Source organism: Argiope bruennichi, chromosome 11 (assembly GCF_947563725.1).
Source record: "Argiope bruennichi chromosome 11, qqArgBrue1.1, whole genome shotgun sequence".
Classification (NCBI taxonomy): domain Eukaryota; kingdom Metazoa; phylum Arthropoda; class Arachnida; order Araneae; family Araneidae; genus Argiope; species Argiope bruennichi.
In genome coordinates, this window is record NC_079161.1 from 71,346,299 (window position 1) to 71,363,881 (window position 17,583).

Here is a 17,583-nt window from a genome sequence, read left to right on the forward strand (position 1 = left end):
GACTAATTAAATGTATGAAGATAACTTTAAGAGTTCTAAGGATACTTTATAGAATTATTAGGTAACCTCCGAGTACAAGTATCTCAAAATATTAGAACACCCGAGTTGCATTTTCATATATAAGAGAAATTCCCTACCCTCCTTAGAACTATAATTGTAGTATCTGATCCTAAGAGTATACACAAAAGATGACTTTACTTAGCTGAAGACTAATTAAATGTATGAAGATAACTTTAAGAGTTCTAAGGATACTTTATAGAATTATTAGGTAACCTCCGAGTACAAGTATCTCAAAATATTAGAACACCCGAGTTGCATTTTCATATATAAGAGAAATTCCCTACCCTCCTTAGAACTATAATTGTAGTATCTGATCCTAAGAGTATACACAAAAGATGACTTTACTTAGCTGAAGACTAATTAAATGTATGAAGATAACTTTAAGAGTTCTAAGGATACTTTATAGAATTATTAGGTAACCTCCGAGTACAAGTATCTCAAAATATTAGAACACCCGAGTTGCATTTTCATATATAAGAGAAATTCCCTACCCTCCTTAGAACTATAATTGTAGTATCTGATCCTAAGAGTATACACAAAAGATGACTTTACTTAGCTGAAGACTAATTAAATGTATGAAGATAACTTTAAGAGTTCTAAGGATACTTTATAGAATTATTAGGTAACCTCCGAGTACAAGTATCTCAAAATATTAGAACACCCGAGTTGCATTTTCATATATAAGAGAAATTCCCTACCCTCCTTAGAACTATAATTGTAGTATCTGATCCTAAGAGTATACACAAAAGATGACTTTACTTAGCTGAAGACTAATTAAATGTATGAAGATAACTTTAAGAGTTCTAAGGATACTTTATAGAATTATTAGGTAACCTCCGAGTACAAGTATCTCAAAATATTAGAACACCCGAGTTGCATTTTCATATATAAGAGAAATTCCCTACCCTCCTTAGAACTATAATTGTAGTATCTGATCCTAAGAGTATACACAAAAGATGACTTTACTTAGCTGAAGACTAATTAAATGTATGAAGATAACTTTAAGAGTTCTAAGGATACTTTATAGAATTATTAGGTAACCTCCGAGTACAAGTATCTCAAAATATTAGAACACCCGAGTTGCATTTTCATATATAAGAGAAATTCCCTACCCTCCTTAGAACTATAATTGTAGTATCTGATCCTAAGAGTATACACAAAAGATGACTTTACTTAGCTGAAGACTAATTAAATGTATGAAGATAACTTTAAGAGTTCTAAGGATACTTTATAGAATTATTAGGTAACCTCCGAGTACAAGTATCTCAAAATATTAGAACACCCGAGTTGCATTTTCATATATAAGAGAAATTCCCTACCCTCCTTAGAACTATAATTGTAGTATCTGATCCTAAGAGTATACACAAAAGATGACTTTACTTAGCTGAAGACTAATTAAATGTATGAAGATAACTTTAAGAGTTCTAAGGATACTTTATAGAATTATTAGGTAACCTCCGAGTACAAGTATCTCAAAATATTAGAACACCCGAGTTGCATTTTCATATATAAGAGAAATTCCCTACCCTCCTTAGAACTATAATTGTAGTATCTGATCCTAAGAGTATACACAAAAGATGACTTTACTTAGCTGAAGACTAATTAAATGTATGAAGATAACTTTAAGAGTTCTAAGGATACTTTATAGAATTATTAGGTAACCTCCGAGTACAAGTATCTCAAAATATTAGAACACCCGAGTTGCATTTTCATATATAAGAGAAATTCCCTACCCTCCTTAGAACTATAATTGTAGTATCTGATCCTAAGAGTATACACAAAAGATGACTTTACTTAGCTGAAGACTAATTAAATGTATGAAGATAACTTTAAGAGTTCTAAGGATACTTTATAGAATTATTAGGTAACCTCCGAGTACAAGTATCTCAAAATATTAGAACACCCGAGTTGCATTTTCATATATAAGAGAAATTCCCTACCCTCCTTAGAACTATAATTGTAGTATCTGATCCTAAGAGTATACACAAAAGATGACTTTACTTAGCTGAAGACTAATTAAATGTATGAAGATAACTTTAAGAGTTTTAAGGATACTTTATAGAATTATTAGGTAACCTCCGTGTCCCCACAACTTATCTAAACTGTCGCCTCAAACGAAAACGAACCCATAATACAAGGATATTTAATGTTTTACTAAGAGAGAGGAAATTTTCCGGTGATATCGGGGCGTGTTGGGTGCCCACTGTAGTTTCATCGAACGAACGCGTGGGGCTTTCCGGTATGGAAAGAATTAAAATAATATGGACTCTTTTTTTGAGGAAACATAATTTAATGGTGCTGGTTTGCATGACTATTTCTTTTGTAAACAATCAGTCAATCGCCAAACGTAACCCGTTTTTATATTAGTTATATCTCAGAAATTTTATTATTGCTTTACTTATAGGTATTTAAGAAAATATATAAATCGATATAAATTAGTTTCTTTTTAACTTTATATTAAAATGGTAAAATTCAATTTCACTTTTCAAATGATTAAATAATATTTCTGGTAAGTATTAAAAAGAATAAGGCGCAATCAAATTCAACTTGACTTATTTCTCTAGAAGCCTTTTATTGCACTTGAGAGAAAAATTGTCTATTTGGCGCCAAATGAAATCGCTGCCGTGTCAGCTCATCTGTCTATGATAGCATATTTTACTCTTCAAGAATGGACAGATTTATTGTCCATTATTAAGTTTTTCTGATTTGGTACAGTAAGGAGACGAATTGCTTATTCCTTTTGGATTTCCGATTTCAAAATGATGTCTTCCGCTTCTTTGACCTCAGGTAATTCACAAAGTGATGGATTATATTTAAGGAAGGTGATCAATCTTCGTCTTTAGAAGAAGATGGAATATTTTTGCTGATTCATGAGGCTCATTTGAGATAAACGGGACATTCTCGACAAAGACAGTTAATGCAATTTATGTTAGGAATCAAATGAAGTGGTACCTGTAAAGTTACCATTCGTCCTCTCTATATACCATTATGCACCATGAACCAGGGATGGGCCATGTGAAAAAAACCACTGCTGCTATTTTACTTTCTGAGCTCTACGGTGAGGTCTAATTGATGTATTTTCACATTTTAATGAGATAATGGATTTGAAAAGTGATAAGAGTTAAATGAAAAAAGATGCATTTCTCAAATTGCTTTTTAGAATACTGCAGAAAGATGAGTATAATATTCTGGATGATTTTTTTTACAACCGAATGAAATCACAATATAAGAATGGCATGTAATCTTAGATATAAATACATATACAAAATTTTCCTTTTGTTTAAATGCTTGCATTTTTTTAATTACTACATTTACATTGATACTACTGTATAAACTGATAAACTGACAATCCATTAACTAGGCCGCTCAAAATTTGGAAAATATCTACATTTTAGATCTTGAAAATCAGCAACAAATTTGATAACTAGTCTTTGCGTTTTTGAATTGCAATGAAATTAAATTAGTTTTTATTATTTCATTAAATATTTTATCGCTTATATATTTTTCCCATTGTTAAAAGCCAACGAATAACTCTGATAATTATATGCGCAATTGGTAGGAGAAATGAGCAAATGAAGTTAAATTATCATGAAATACGGCATGCAAATTAGTAGATAGATTGCACGGACAGTAATTATTTTAATGGAAATATGTCGTCATGGGATTTGACTCTTTTAAGAATGTTCATTAACACAATAAGCAAAAGGCTTGTAAATTCATTAAAATATCATATCTGTCATGTTGATGCTTTAAAATATTAGCTTGAGAGAGTAGTAATTATTAATAGAATTTTATGCATATGTGATTTAATAGAAATTAAAGACAGTCATTATTCTGAAAAAGCCAAGTGGATGGAAAAGACGACTAGTAATAAATAATTATAACCAGCAAGAATAGTCTTCTAGAAACTTTCCCATATTTTCCACTATAATTCTTATCCCCATTCCTCTGTAGAAAATTGAGCACTTTAAATAAAGCAGCAAATAATTTACATGGAATTAAAGAAACATAATTATGAAATGAGGAGTCTTTACTTAAATCTGTCAATTTTTATTGAATCTATCAAGAGAACAGGTGTTGTTGGTAAATTGGAATCTATCAAGAGAACGCCTATTTGTTGGTAAATTGGCAACAAAATCTGACACAAAATTACAGTTCCTGTAACAAGAGAGCGTAATAACTTTTATTTATTTATGTCGTTGCATTTAGGAATAATTGCATTTACATGCAGGGGAAAGTAGTCAACAGTTTCACGGATTTGATTCAAAGTTTGAAAAATACCTGTTGTTGTTGCGCTGCGACTTACGGCAAATTACAAGACCACTGACAGTAATCTGTCAACGATTTAAGTCACGTGAGCTTCTTTTATTTTCTCAGTAGCGCCAAATAGGGCCAAGAGTACTTCAAGCGTCACATTCACTTGCACAACCCCTTTCTTCAGGGGTCACATTCACACACCTCACAGACAGAACACAGAGGAAAAATAACCATGCCCGAAGAGGGACTCGAACCCTGGACACTCAGATAACGGGGAAAACGCGCTTCCTCTATACCAGGACGCCGGCTGAAAGATGCCTATATTTAAGATATTAACCTTAGGAATTAAATTTCATTTATCTAGCTTTTTTGAATCTTGAGAACTATCGAGTTTACTGGTTATATATCAACATTTTTACAAATCAGGTTTTATTTAAAATCAAATTTACAAATCAGGTCTTAATTTTATACCAAACTTCAGCCGCCTTGTGTTTACAGATAAACAGACATAACGCCAAAATTGAGTTTTCCTGTCATAGGGAAGTCTGAATCATGGAAACTCTGTAGGGGATTGTGATGCGCGAGGAAAACACCTTGGACCTTGTGGATCGCAGTCCAGTAACATGACCAGGATACAAAAGCATATGCTCGTGCCGCATAGTTGGTAACTGGCTTATACGCTATTCACCACAGACTCTCGCTCCAGTGAATCAAAGATGAGACGAACGATATGGCTGTTTTCTAATGGGCCTGTCCCCAGTTGAGTAGCACAAGCGTTATGGCTATCGTGTGTGGATGAGTGGTTGCTGATGCTGCGTCACGTGAGTATGACGACTTTGGTTTGCTAAGTCAAGTGAATCTGGCGACTTTGGTTTGATGTGGGTAGATGGCGCCACAACAGCTGCACGAAGGTTGAAGGTTCATCGTCTGAGGTAACCAATTTAGCGGATTGAGATGTGCGAGGATAGAACCTGGGACCTTGCGATTTGCAGTCCAGTAACATGACCACGATACAAAAGCGTATGCTCTTGTAGCGCAGTTGTTAACTGACTAATATGCTATTCTCCACAGCTCATTAAAATCTGGTTGAATTTTTTAATGATTACAATTATTATTTTATACATCGTATACAAGAAAGTAAAATTATAATATATATTGAATAATAAATTATGCCTTCCATAGGAATATAAATTGTTAATCTGAACATAATAATAGCTTTATGAATAAACTAATTCTGAGTAAGAATGTCACATCCCAATTATTATTCCATGAAAGCAAAATGTAAGCGAAAGATATCTTCTTTCAAGGTATTTTACATATATTATACATAGCATCAACTTATCATTATCTTTCTCAATGCAACATACAAGCTTGTTGCATTATTTATGATTTTGAAGAAACGTGTGCAGTACAGTGATCTCAAAATTGTCCTTATCGTAATTGATTTTTGGAAGATAAAACAAATCGAAACTAGCTCAAAGAAAGGAAAAAAAAATCCCATTATAATGGAATACTACATTTGACTTCTTTTTTCCCTGCGCATCATCATGTTAAACTCAAATACTTCCTTCTTTTTTCAAAGATAAAAGAAAAAAAGAAACAATTTTAATAACTTCAAAGGATTCAATTTTTTCTCTTTATTCTTTGGATCAATTCAATTTCACCCCGTCAAAAGATTATCGCTAAGAATATATCAGCAAAAATTTAAAAAAAGGAAAAAGCAAAAATATTTAGTGACTGGAAAAAAATTAAAGTTTCATGCTATCAATTCACCTATCAGAAACATGATAAACACATTTTTTAAAAAAAAATGTTTCGAAAGTTCTCAAGTTCAAAAATAAAATTTAAAAAAAAAGAAAATTAATGTTTGTTTTTTTTCAAACTTTTCCCGATCATTATAAATGTAAAGTTCTTGTTTTATATGCCTGAAAGAACTTTCTTCATGAAAACTGCATTTCTTTATCGTTGGAATACAGAAAACAAGAGACCTGGATTGAATGTTAGTAATGAATTATTTAACATTTTTGATTTTCACCATTTTTTTTAGCTTGATATTGTACATATTTTACCGAGGCGACAAAACACAATCATGTCCATTAAAAAAAGGCAATAATTTCTTTTAATATTTTTTTTCCTCTATTTTTTTTAAAAATTTGATATTTTACATATTTAACCGAGGCGAAAAAACACAATCTTGCCCGTTGAAAAAATTTAACAATTTTTTAATATTTTTGTGTTTCGTCATTTTTTTAAAAAATATACCCGAGGCGAAAAAACGCAATTATGTCGATTGAAAAAAGGTAATATTTTTTAATACTTCTGTTTTTCGCCATCTTATTTCAATTTGATATTGTACATATTTAACCGAGGCGAAAAAAACACAATCATGTCCATTGAAAAAAAGTAATATTTTTTTTAATATTTTTGTTTTTCGCCATTTTTTTTAAAATTTGATATTGTATATATTTTACCGAAGCGAAAAAAGGTAATAATTTTTGGTAAAGCTAATAATTTTTTTTTCAGTTTTGGTGGCAATTCATTCATTTTTATACTTTACATTTCCTTTTTTTGCCATTTTACCTGCTTTATTTTTTCTTACTTCTTTTCTCTATTTTAATGCAATCCATTCGGAAAGTTCATTTCCAGTTCAATCCGAATACAACTGAATTTGCTATCCGAATACAACTGAACACAAAAATTAAAAAACATAAAGAGCCAGAAAGTTAAAATTTGGTATGCAGGTTTGTCTTTATAATGTAGATTCTTATCGAATTTTAAACACAATTGGAGAAGGGGTTGTCCGGTATTTTTTATGAATGCAAAAACTATACCTTAACTCGCAACCGGAAGTGTTAGTCAAAACGACTCCACGTTGTTCATTAGCTATGATTATCACGTGGTTTTCGAATACAATAATCTCCTCGGTATCTCCTATTTGTTCTTTTAGCAGTATGTTTGAAAAAGACTAAGTATGAACACGTGCGCATAACTGAGTTATTCTTTTTCAAGTTTTTTGTTGTTATTTATGGAGTCATTGACTCCACGTCTCTGAAACTGTGATTGAAAAAATATATAACACAACATACAATTTCTACGTATTCCGCAATGCAATTCGCTAACTTTGTCTAAAATAACATATCGTTATTTAAAAAGTAACAGACAATACTCAACCAGGTCATTCCAGGAGAAAAAAACTTGACCATGTAATCCACAATTTGATAAGACTGTGATATACTGGTTTGAAGGAAGCAAAAGTCAGAAGATGATTCTGATATTTACAAATAATTATAAGCGATAATTATTTGTAATATTTTTTTTATTTTGTTTAATAATAATTTTTAATTTTGTTTCTCAAATTTTTGATTTCTTGGTGTATCGTTATGAATCATGCATAAATATATAATCTATATAGGATTATAAATTAATGCTGCAACATCAATTATTCCCGAAATTGCATATTCAAAAAATTTGAATAATAAATAAAATGGCTATCGGATAAATTAAAAAAAATCTTTTCATTTCCCCACCGCCAAATGTGTAAGGCTTCAGTTTTTTTCCCCAGCTAAAGGAGATAGGCTTAAGAAATTTTCGACGCATTATTTCAAAGGATTCTGTTTAATTTCTTAAGGTTTGATGCATTTGAAGTTAAACATTGTTAATGAAACGATCTTTCAGATTCCTTCTGATGTACTTTTGAATTAAAATTTAACAGAATAAAGGAAATTAAAAAGTTCTAATTTCTAATCTAATTAGCGTTACCCGAACTGGCGTAGAAAATTCACGCATTTGCGTTACCATCACTGACGTTGAAAATTCACGCATGCGCATTGTGTTCTGATTGTTGACAACGGATACGGACTTGGTTTTGAAGGCTTAATATGTTTCCATAGATTATTTCAAACGATTCTGTTTTTTTTTTTAGTGCTGATGCATTTAAAATTAAACATTGTTAATGAATCAATCTGTTCATGATGAATCTGAGAAAATTTTGTTGAAAACTTCTTGAGATTTTATATAAATTAAGAAAAATATTCTTTAGTGCCCGTAAGGTTTAAATACTCATCGACTCTGTTTTCAGTACTCATATTAAAAAAAAATGCTTCGGTTCAGTAAAAAAAAATTTAAAAAAAATATTATAATATTTATTGCAATTTAACCATTTCCACTTTAATTTAAAGCATAAATTCTACATGAGCTAATAGAAAAGTAGAGAGATACATATTACGTTATGGCTGAAGGCCTTTATAATATTATGAGTGAATTATATGACTATTAAAATTTGAAGTTTTAAAATATTTGATGAAGAAGTAATTTAAATGGGAGTTCTATAAAATATTTAATTATTAAAATTTTAACGTGCATTATGATTGGCAGAACCGGCTGGTGGCCAAAGGCGGCTAGTTATATGTTTATATATTATTAATTGTTTATTACATATTATTAATTGTTTATTACATATTTTATATGTTTATTAATTGTTTATTACATATTATTATATGTTTATATATTATTAATTGTTTATTATATATTATTATTATGTTTTATATTATAAGTTTATTGTATATTGTTTTTCAGAAACCATTATAAGCGATCATTAAGCAAAATGTGAACAAGAAAGGGAAGAAAATTCGGGCGTAGATACAGAAAAAGTGGAAGTACAAAATTTCACTATCTATACATTTGATACAAAGATCATAAACAAAATTTAAACCATATGAATCAATATTTACATATTTTCATACAGATTTACAAATATTATTCCAAAGAATTTCCCAGCAGAAATTCCAAAAATGCATTTTCCAGATTCAGGAGCATTCAAAAATAGGAAAATTATCAAATCCCGTTGGCTTTCGACTGTTACAATATCATGTATTCTTTGTATAAAATGTAAAAAGGAAAAATAATAGAGAGAAAGTGCGAAGTTCCAAAAATCTCTAAGATGCATTGTACTTTCTTAAATTAATGCATGTACTTAAATCAATATATTTGGCACAAAGACTGTTTGCAAGACAACAAGACAAATCAATGTGTTTTGAAGTTTTTTTATTTACATACTGAAGATGTAATTCCAAAAATGAGTGTTCTTGATTCAAAGACATCTAAAAATTAGAAATGTGTTAGAATTTCATTGTATTTTGTGGATTATTATACTGTATCATTGTATTTTTTGCACTAATAAGTGAAAAAAAAAGAAGAAAGTACAAAATTTCAAAAAAATAAACAAGTATTGTAATTGCCATTTCTACAAAAATTAAACACTTCTTTATCGTCTGCTTATTTTTATACTTCATCATACATATGAAGAATGAAAGTGATAATTCTTATAACCTGCGAAGATGTAAATAAAATTAAGCTTGAATTTCCCCAAGATTAACTATATTAAATTAAAAGGAATAGAACACCAGACGCAATTTTTCCTTTAAAAGAGAAAACAAAAATATTTTTTTTTAAATTTTTTTATTTTGATTTTATTACATGTAATATGAAATTTAAATAATTTTACTCTTCCCAAAAAAACAGCTTAATAAATCAATTTAAAATGAATTTTTTTTTTTTTAAATTAAGGATTTGAAATTTTTTTTCTATGTTCTTTTTATTGATATGAGGAAATCAAAGTATTTCTAATAATAAACTAAACACAAAAGCAAATATTTCAAAAAACCAAGTATAAAAATTATTTAAAATTAGGGAGGAAAATCAGTTTCAAATTATTAATATAACATTGCACATATTTCTATAAAAAAGTCTTCTTTATCAAAAGGAAAGGTGAAAAAGAATTAATGGAATATTTTTGAAAAGTTTTACTCAACCTTATTTAAGAAATGACGAACTATAATTTTTGGACAATATTAGTTTTGCTTGAAATTATTATTCTTTATTGTTTCCGAATTAATAAAATATTTTGACAAATGATTCAAACTCGAAGAAATTATCTTTAGGCTTTTTATTGATGTTTTTTTGAGGTTTATTCAGTTAATCATTTTAAAAATAAAGACATAAAAGATACCATATTTTATAGATATTATTAATCACAGCAATCGAAATTCTATTTGGAAGATAATTAAAATATTTTAAGCTTTATAAATAAATATTTTCAGTGCTTATTTTGAAACAAGTGATTTCAGTTCATGATGGGGATATGGGTAAATATATGGGTAAGATATGGGTAAATATATCTAACAACTGAATATAAACAAAGTATTCTTATCTTTAAAAAAAATCAAACATCATTTTTATTTTTATTATGCAATTCATTATAATTATCGGATGATCTTAATTCATGACATTTAAAAATTGAAATAATTTATAAATTAATTTTTCCACTACACACATTTCATTAGATATAGACTCAATTCGCATTTTCTATTTACTTCGACCTATAGTTGAAGTATATAGAAAGTAATAAAGTTGTGGAATAAAAATATTTAATTATTTTTAATAATAATTTTTAATTTAAAAGTAGGTTGTATTTTTCCAATCCTAGTTTAGATAAAACATTGCTTACACAATGAAATATGTAGAAAATGAATAGAAATTGCTTTCTATGATTAATCCGATAGACATTTTATTTTTTATTCAAATTTTTTGATAAGGATGAATATGCAGTTTTAGGACTAATTGATGTCACAGCATTAATTTACAATCCTAAAGGTACCTAAAGGTAAAGGCATGATTCCTAAAGGTACACCAAGAAATCTAAAATTTGAGGAACAAATTTCATAAAATCTATTAATTATAATTTTCTGTTCTGACAGCAAAATAACTCATTCGGCATTTTATGCATCATTAGTTAGTAATTAATTATTTTTCATAAGCTAAACGATTGGCATTCTTCTCATTCAGAGAAATTATGATCCCAAACTGTTGCCTTAGACCACAATCTACGACCAATTACTAAATCTCAATGCCAATAATTCACAATTCTTTTATCTTCTTATTATAATGGTTAAAATCCAGTTTTATAAGAAATTTTATTTCTGATAAATATATCTCTCACGATACAGATACTAACTGTAACTGAATATCCTCTCTTTACATTTCTATTCCCATATTAAATTGGTGAAAAAACAATTTTTTTAAAGAAAAATTAAGTAGTTTATCTTTCCCAGTATGATTAGTAGGAGGGGGGGGGGGTAAATTCGAAGAAAAACTTTTATCCTTGATTTCATTGAATCTGCTCATGTACCAGAGGATTAATTTGTTTAAAAATCCGAAATATTTCATTTTACTTCCGAACAACAATTTCGTTTCTTTCAGTTCCCATTTTAATACCTTTTTTTTTGAAATTGTGTGGTGAAAGCTTATAAAACCCGTTAACAGCTGCACTACCCGAGCATTTGCTTTTGTATCGTGGTCATGTTACTGGGCTGCGAACCATAAGGTTCCAGGTTCTATCCTCAATCATACCAATCAGCCACAAAGGGAAAGAAGTGGCAAATTATATTGAATTTTGTGGGGTGGAGTTTATTTCTATAAGAAAAAGAGTTGCTGGAAGAGAAATAAACTGATAATGCCCACAATTTATAATCACAGTTTTTATTTAAAAAAGTAGTAATAATTTGTTAACAATACAAGTATCTCTTTCATCCCGGATAATGTAAGAATTCTAGTGCCTATAAACATGGGGAAGTTTCTAGTCTACAAACACAGAATGGAATCGTCCCATCTTTTACAGTATTAACAGGAAGGAGTCACCAGTTGAGTTAGAATTGGAATGTCTGTTCAATTTTTCACACAAATTGGATTTTCATTATCTGTAATTAGTATAAGTCTCCCATTTAAAAATTTCACCATAAGAATCAATGAAGGTTTATTGTGTGAATGTTTCGAAGCTAAATGTTTAGAGATGTACAGACATAATTCCAAAATTGTGCTTTTTCTGATTCACGAGATATTTCAAAATAGAAAATTCATCAAACTTCCATTATCTTTTGATGATTAAAATATTTTATCTTTGTTTTCATTGTATGAAAAGAAAAAAGGGAAGAAAGAAACAGAAAGTAGGAAATCTGAACATTTTCATACACGTACTGTAACTGTACTTTTTAAAAGAAATACTTTCTTCATAAAATCAATAAATTTGATACAAAGGAGGCATGCGAAATTCCAATCAGGTGAATCAATATTCTTTACAGCTATCAAGATTACAGACAAGTAGACATAACTCCAAAAATGTGTTTAGCAAATGCAAGGATGTTTAAAAATTTAAAAATCATAAACATTTGTCTGAAAAGTATAAAGAAAAAAAATTGATAGAGAAAGTATCATTTTGTTGTCTTTTGACGACTGAAATACTTTGTGTTTATATTGTTTGCATGAAAAGTATTAAAAAAAGATATAGAAAGTACAAAATTTCAATAATTTTTAAAAAGTAATTGTATATTTTTTAGTAAATATATTCCTCATAACTAACTGTTTATTATATTTCATGATATTAATGGGAGATAAAAGCAATGCCTTTCATAACCTGAAATAATACTTGATTTTAACAGAATTAAGGCTGAATTTATGAAGATAAATTATATCAAAGCACATGAAATTGAACACCATGCATCTTTAAATTTATCATGTTAATGAGAACAAATTATTTTCTTGTTTTTATTTCACTAGTTATAGTATGAAACTTGACCAATGAAATTTCGAATAAAAAGCTTAAAAAATAAATTTGAGGAAACATTTTGAAAAGAATCAAAAAATTTAAATTTTTAGTTTTTTTATATGATTAAATAAATGTATTTCTCTTTATAAAGCTATGGCAAGGCAAACCTTGTTTTAGAGTTCAAAGTAGAAAATGATATTTAAAATGAGGGAAGAAAACAGGTTTAAAATTATCAATAAAACTGTAACATTGCCAACAATTCTATAAAAAAAATGTTTTCTTAAAGATAAGAAAAATTTAAAAAATAATGAGTGAAATATTTGTTAAAATTTTTACACTGCATTATTCAAGAAATGACAAATTATAACTCTTTGGAAAAATGTATTTTTTTTTTCTTAAAACGTTTATTTTTCAATGTTTTTGAATTTAAACAGTATTTAGAGTTATTATTGATTCAATATTGATGTGATATACACATTTTATTCGCATATGTGTATAATATAATTTTTTAATTCTCTCTAATGTTGAAGACAAACACCATATAAATATGAATTTTCAAAAAATGTTGTATTTGATTTCGGTTTGGGTGATTTTTTTAATGATTTTAACTCCAGGAATTAATATTTGTAATTTTTATTGATATTCAATAAATTAAAAATGAAGGTTCTAGAGAATACAAGAACTATGTAGATATCCATGTTAGAAGCAGTAATTCTAGAATATTCTACACTTTTTTGGAATCCATAAAAAAATGAAGGTTCTAGAGAATACGAGAACTATGATGATATCCATGTTCGAAGCAGGAATTCTAGAATATACTACACTTTTTTGGAATCCATAAAAAAATGAAGGTTCTAGAGAATACGAGAACTGTGATGATATCCATGTTCGAAGCAGGAATTCTAGAATATTCTACACTTTTTTGGAATCCATAAAAAAATGAAGGTTCTAGAGAATACGAGAACTGTGATCATATCCATGTTCGAAGCAGGAATTCTAGAATATACTACACTTTTTTGGAATCCATAAAAAAATGAAGGTTCTAGAGAATACGAGAACTGTGATCATATCCATGTTCGAAGCAGGAATTCTAGAATATACTACACTTTTTTGGAATCCATAAAAAAATGAAGGTTCTAGAGAATACGAGAACTATGATGATATCCATGTTAGAAGCAGGAATTCTAGAGTATTCTACACTTTTATGGAATCCATAAAAAGTTAAGGATACATAGAAGAGTTACTTGTCTCTTGAAAGATGTAGTCACTGATTAGCTTTCTGCATGTGCACTCTGAGTGCTATTGCTTTTTCTTGCGTAAATTTACTGACGTCTTCTTGTGTTGCGGTATTTTAAAAGTGTTGTTCCGTACGCAACTATAGTGTTTTTGATATCTCAATATCACGTTTATTTCATGGTATATATAAAGTGTTTAAAAGCATTTTTTTACATTTTTTGTTTGTTTGATTTCTTTATTTACTTGCCGATTTCTGAAACGATGAACTTGAACCTTGATGATCCTTCCTACAGAAATCTATTATCTCAGATGAACATTCAAGTAGGTACTTTAGGTAAAAAGGTCTGACTTAGTTTGATTCATTGTATGAACTTTCTTCTTGGTCGATATTCTGGAGAAATTAACCAACAATTTTTATAATCATACAGAATCACCTCCTCCAGAAGACAGCGGATTTTTGGAGAGAAATACTTTCTGAAGCAATACATACATCAACAAGGGTAAATTCAGAATTCTAAAGGGGAATATAAATATTAAAAAAATGGCTTTATAAGGAAGAATATATAACGAAATCTTCTTTCAAAAAAGTAATTGAAATGAAAGAAATCCAACGATAGTTGCCGATGTAAGGGGAGTTTCTCTGAGTGTTTGAACTCAAGGTTCTTAACCTCCGGATATAACAGGTGAATGAAGTAAAGGCATTGCAATGAGATTACTTAGTAAATGTTTAAATACAACAATAATGCTTACACTACTACATTCGAATATATCATCTTTTCTTCTTCTCTACCTCTCTGAATTCCCAGAACACATAAGGAGTTTTGGTAAGGTAAGGAGGGTGTCAGCAGTTCCTCTAAGTTTCATGGCACTCCATTCCCTTTATTACTTTTTACTTTCTCGTATACGTAGCATAGAGAAAGTATGGTAATCGTCAAAAACTTCGAACTCGAGATTTCGAAGAATCTCTAAGATTTAAACGTTTGTGAGTTTGGTCTAGACAAGAGGAAATTTGATGTACGGTCTTTGCAACAAACTGGTAGATTTCTATCAGATTTTGAGCAAAATCTCTTTTGAGGAAGTCTGTCCGGATTTTTGAATATGAGTTAACCCCCTGCCTGCCGCGGACGTATATATACGTCTCCCTAAGTCAATGTGTTAACTGCCCCAGGCATATATATACGTCTCGCAACTATATACGTATATATATGCGTGGAATTGGGGACCTCATCTCGCAAGTTATCCTCGGCAGGTAAGGGGTTAACAAGGTATCTTTCTTTCGCCACAGAATATCCCCGAACTTGGAATCTCTAGAATTCCCTATCGGTTGAAAGGATATACGTGGGAGTATTGATTAAGATAAAAGAAATACACATAAAAAGACATAAAATATCAATATACACATAAAAAGACATAAAATATCATCAAAACACATAAAAAGACATAAAATATCATCAAAACACATAAAAAGTAACTATATACAATATTATAATGATGAAGGAGGTGTTCGGTGGGGAGTATGAGTAGATGAAATCTATTGAAGTTAATATATTCTGGAGAAGAGCTTGGTTGAGAAATGAAACGAAAATTTATACTGGGATTGGGTCTGGAGAAATCAATTCCTCGTTCTCTTGTAAGAACCGCACAAGATTTCTAATTTTAACCTTGGACATCTTGTTTCTCATAACGTTGGTCCACCAGATATTTTCTAGGTCGTGGGTGGGTTTTTTGAGATGAAAAGATGTGGTGAGAGGGCAACTAGTGACATAATGAAGGGGATCGCCTACTTCGCCGCAGCCACATTGATCAGATCCTTTAATATGGAATCTCTTGAAATATGAAGGGAAAGGGCCATTGCCAGTTGCAAAGATAATGTCCAGCCTATTCCAAGATGATGGGTAAAAGGACACTTTCGAGATGATTTGATGGATGTTTCTGCCAGTTGAGCGATTGTCCCATTCTTCTTGCCATCGCTGTAGGCTCAATTCATTTACAATACTGTTCAGATGGCTTCTAGGAGCCGGGTATTGAACGGGCGTACCTGCAGAAATGGCCTGTTTGGCTAGGGAATCTGCAACCTCGTTTCCGTTGTGGCCTAAATTTGCTTTAACCCATCCTAACTTAATAGAAGGTTGGGTTAGCAGAATGACTTGAATTTCCTGAACAATGGGCTTGGGGTGGAGAATGAACTGATCGCTTTTAAGCTGGACTCGCTATCACTCCATATTTTAGCGTTATGATCGTATTTGCTAGCCCATTTACATGTTTCCTTAATGGCCAGCAGCTCTGCCTGAAAGACAGAATTATTTTCGTTCAGTTTGCCTAGCCACTGATGAGTAATTCGTTCGTTTTGGAATACGCAGTAGGCAAAGCCGGTTTTTCCCTCGATTTTGGACCCATCTGTAAAAATATCCGTCTTGTTTGTAACAAGGTATCTACAAACCGAAGAGAAATAGGAAGATAACATTCTATTTATAGAATTAACATCTATAATCTATACATGTTTCAGGTTCTTAGCCAAATCCGACAAGGGATTCACTATCTGTATGTCTGTACTTTCGAAAAATGTAAACCTTTCGTAACTCAACGACCTAAATGTAATAAATTCGGTTTGGGATTTTGTGACTTCAATTGTAGCTCTATTCTAGATATTTATTTCTATCAGTTGGAATGAATGCATCTAAAACACATGTTAGATTTTCGGATACTATTAACCGCATACTAAGAATTAATTGCCAAATGACACGCCAATGATTAATGATCTCACCAATGAACAATATTTCAGTAGTAAATGCTACATTCACACCAAAGGTTAATATTTCGTAATTTTTTGCCTTCCAAGATATTCTCTAAGATAAAACCTTTATTAGAAAGTTTTAGGGAGACCACTGCCTCTGGTTTCTCTAGAATTTCATGCAAGGACGCAGTATGAGGGGTTTTACAATATAAAGTAGAAAAATTGGTAAGCATTTTGAGCACTTTTCTTCCCGCTGTTTATATTCATAATCTAGCTCAAGTGTGTAATTTTAGCTACAAGATAGTACATCAAGTTTTAATTATCTAATCCATTGCATTTTGTGAGTTATAGCATTTATATAAATCTAAATATCAAATTCCGTTTTCTTCCATAGTTTGGGCCAAAATAAATTATATATCTATCATGTGGATGTTAAATCTGTATGCTAAATTTCATAACTCTACCTCAAAGCGTTTTTAAACAATAATGTGTTCAGGCATACAGATAGAAAATGGGTAAATCTTGCATTGGAAGGGGTACGTAAGAATTTTGAGAGGAAAAATGTGTAGAAATTTGGTGTTAAATTTATGACAAAAAAAAAAAAAACGGAAATTGGTATGGCAATTTGGTATTAAATTTATTAACAATGAATTTTTGTCCAAATTTCATTGTTCCAGTTCATTCCCAACATGTTAAC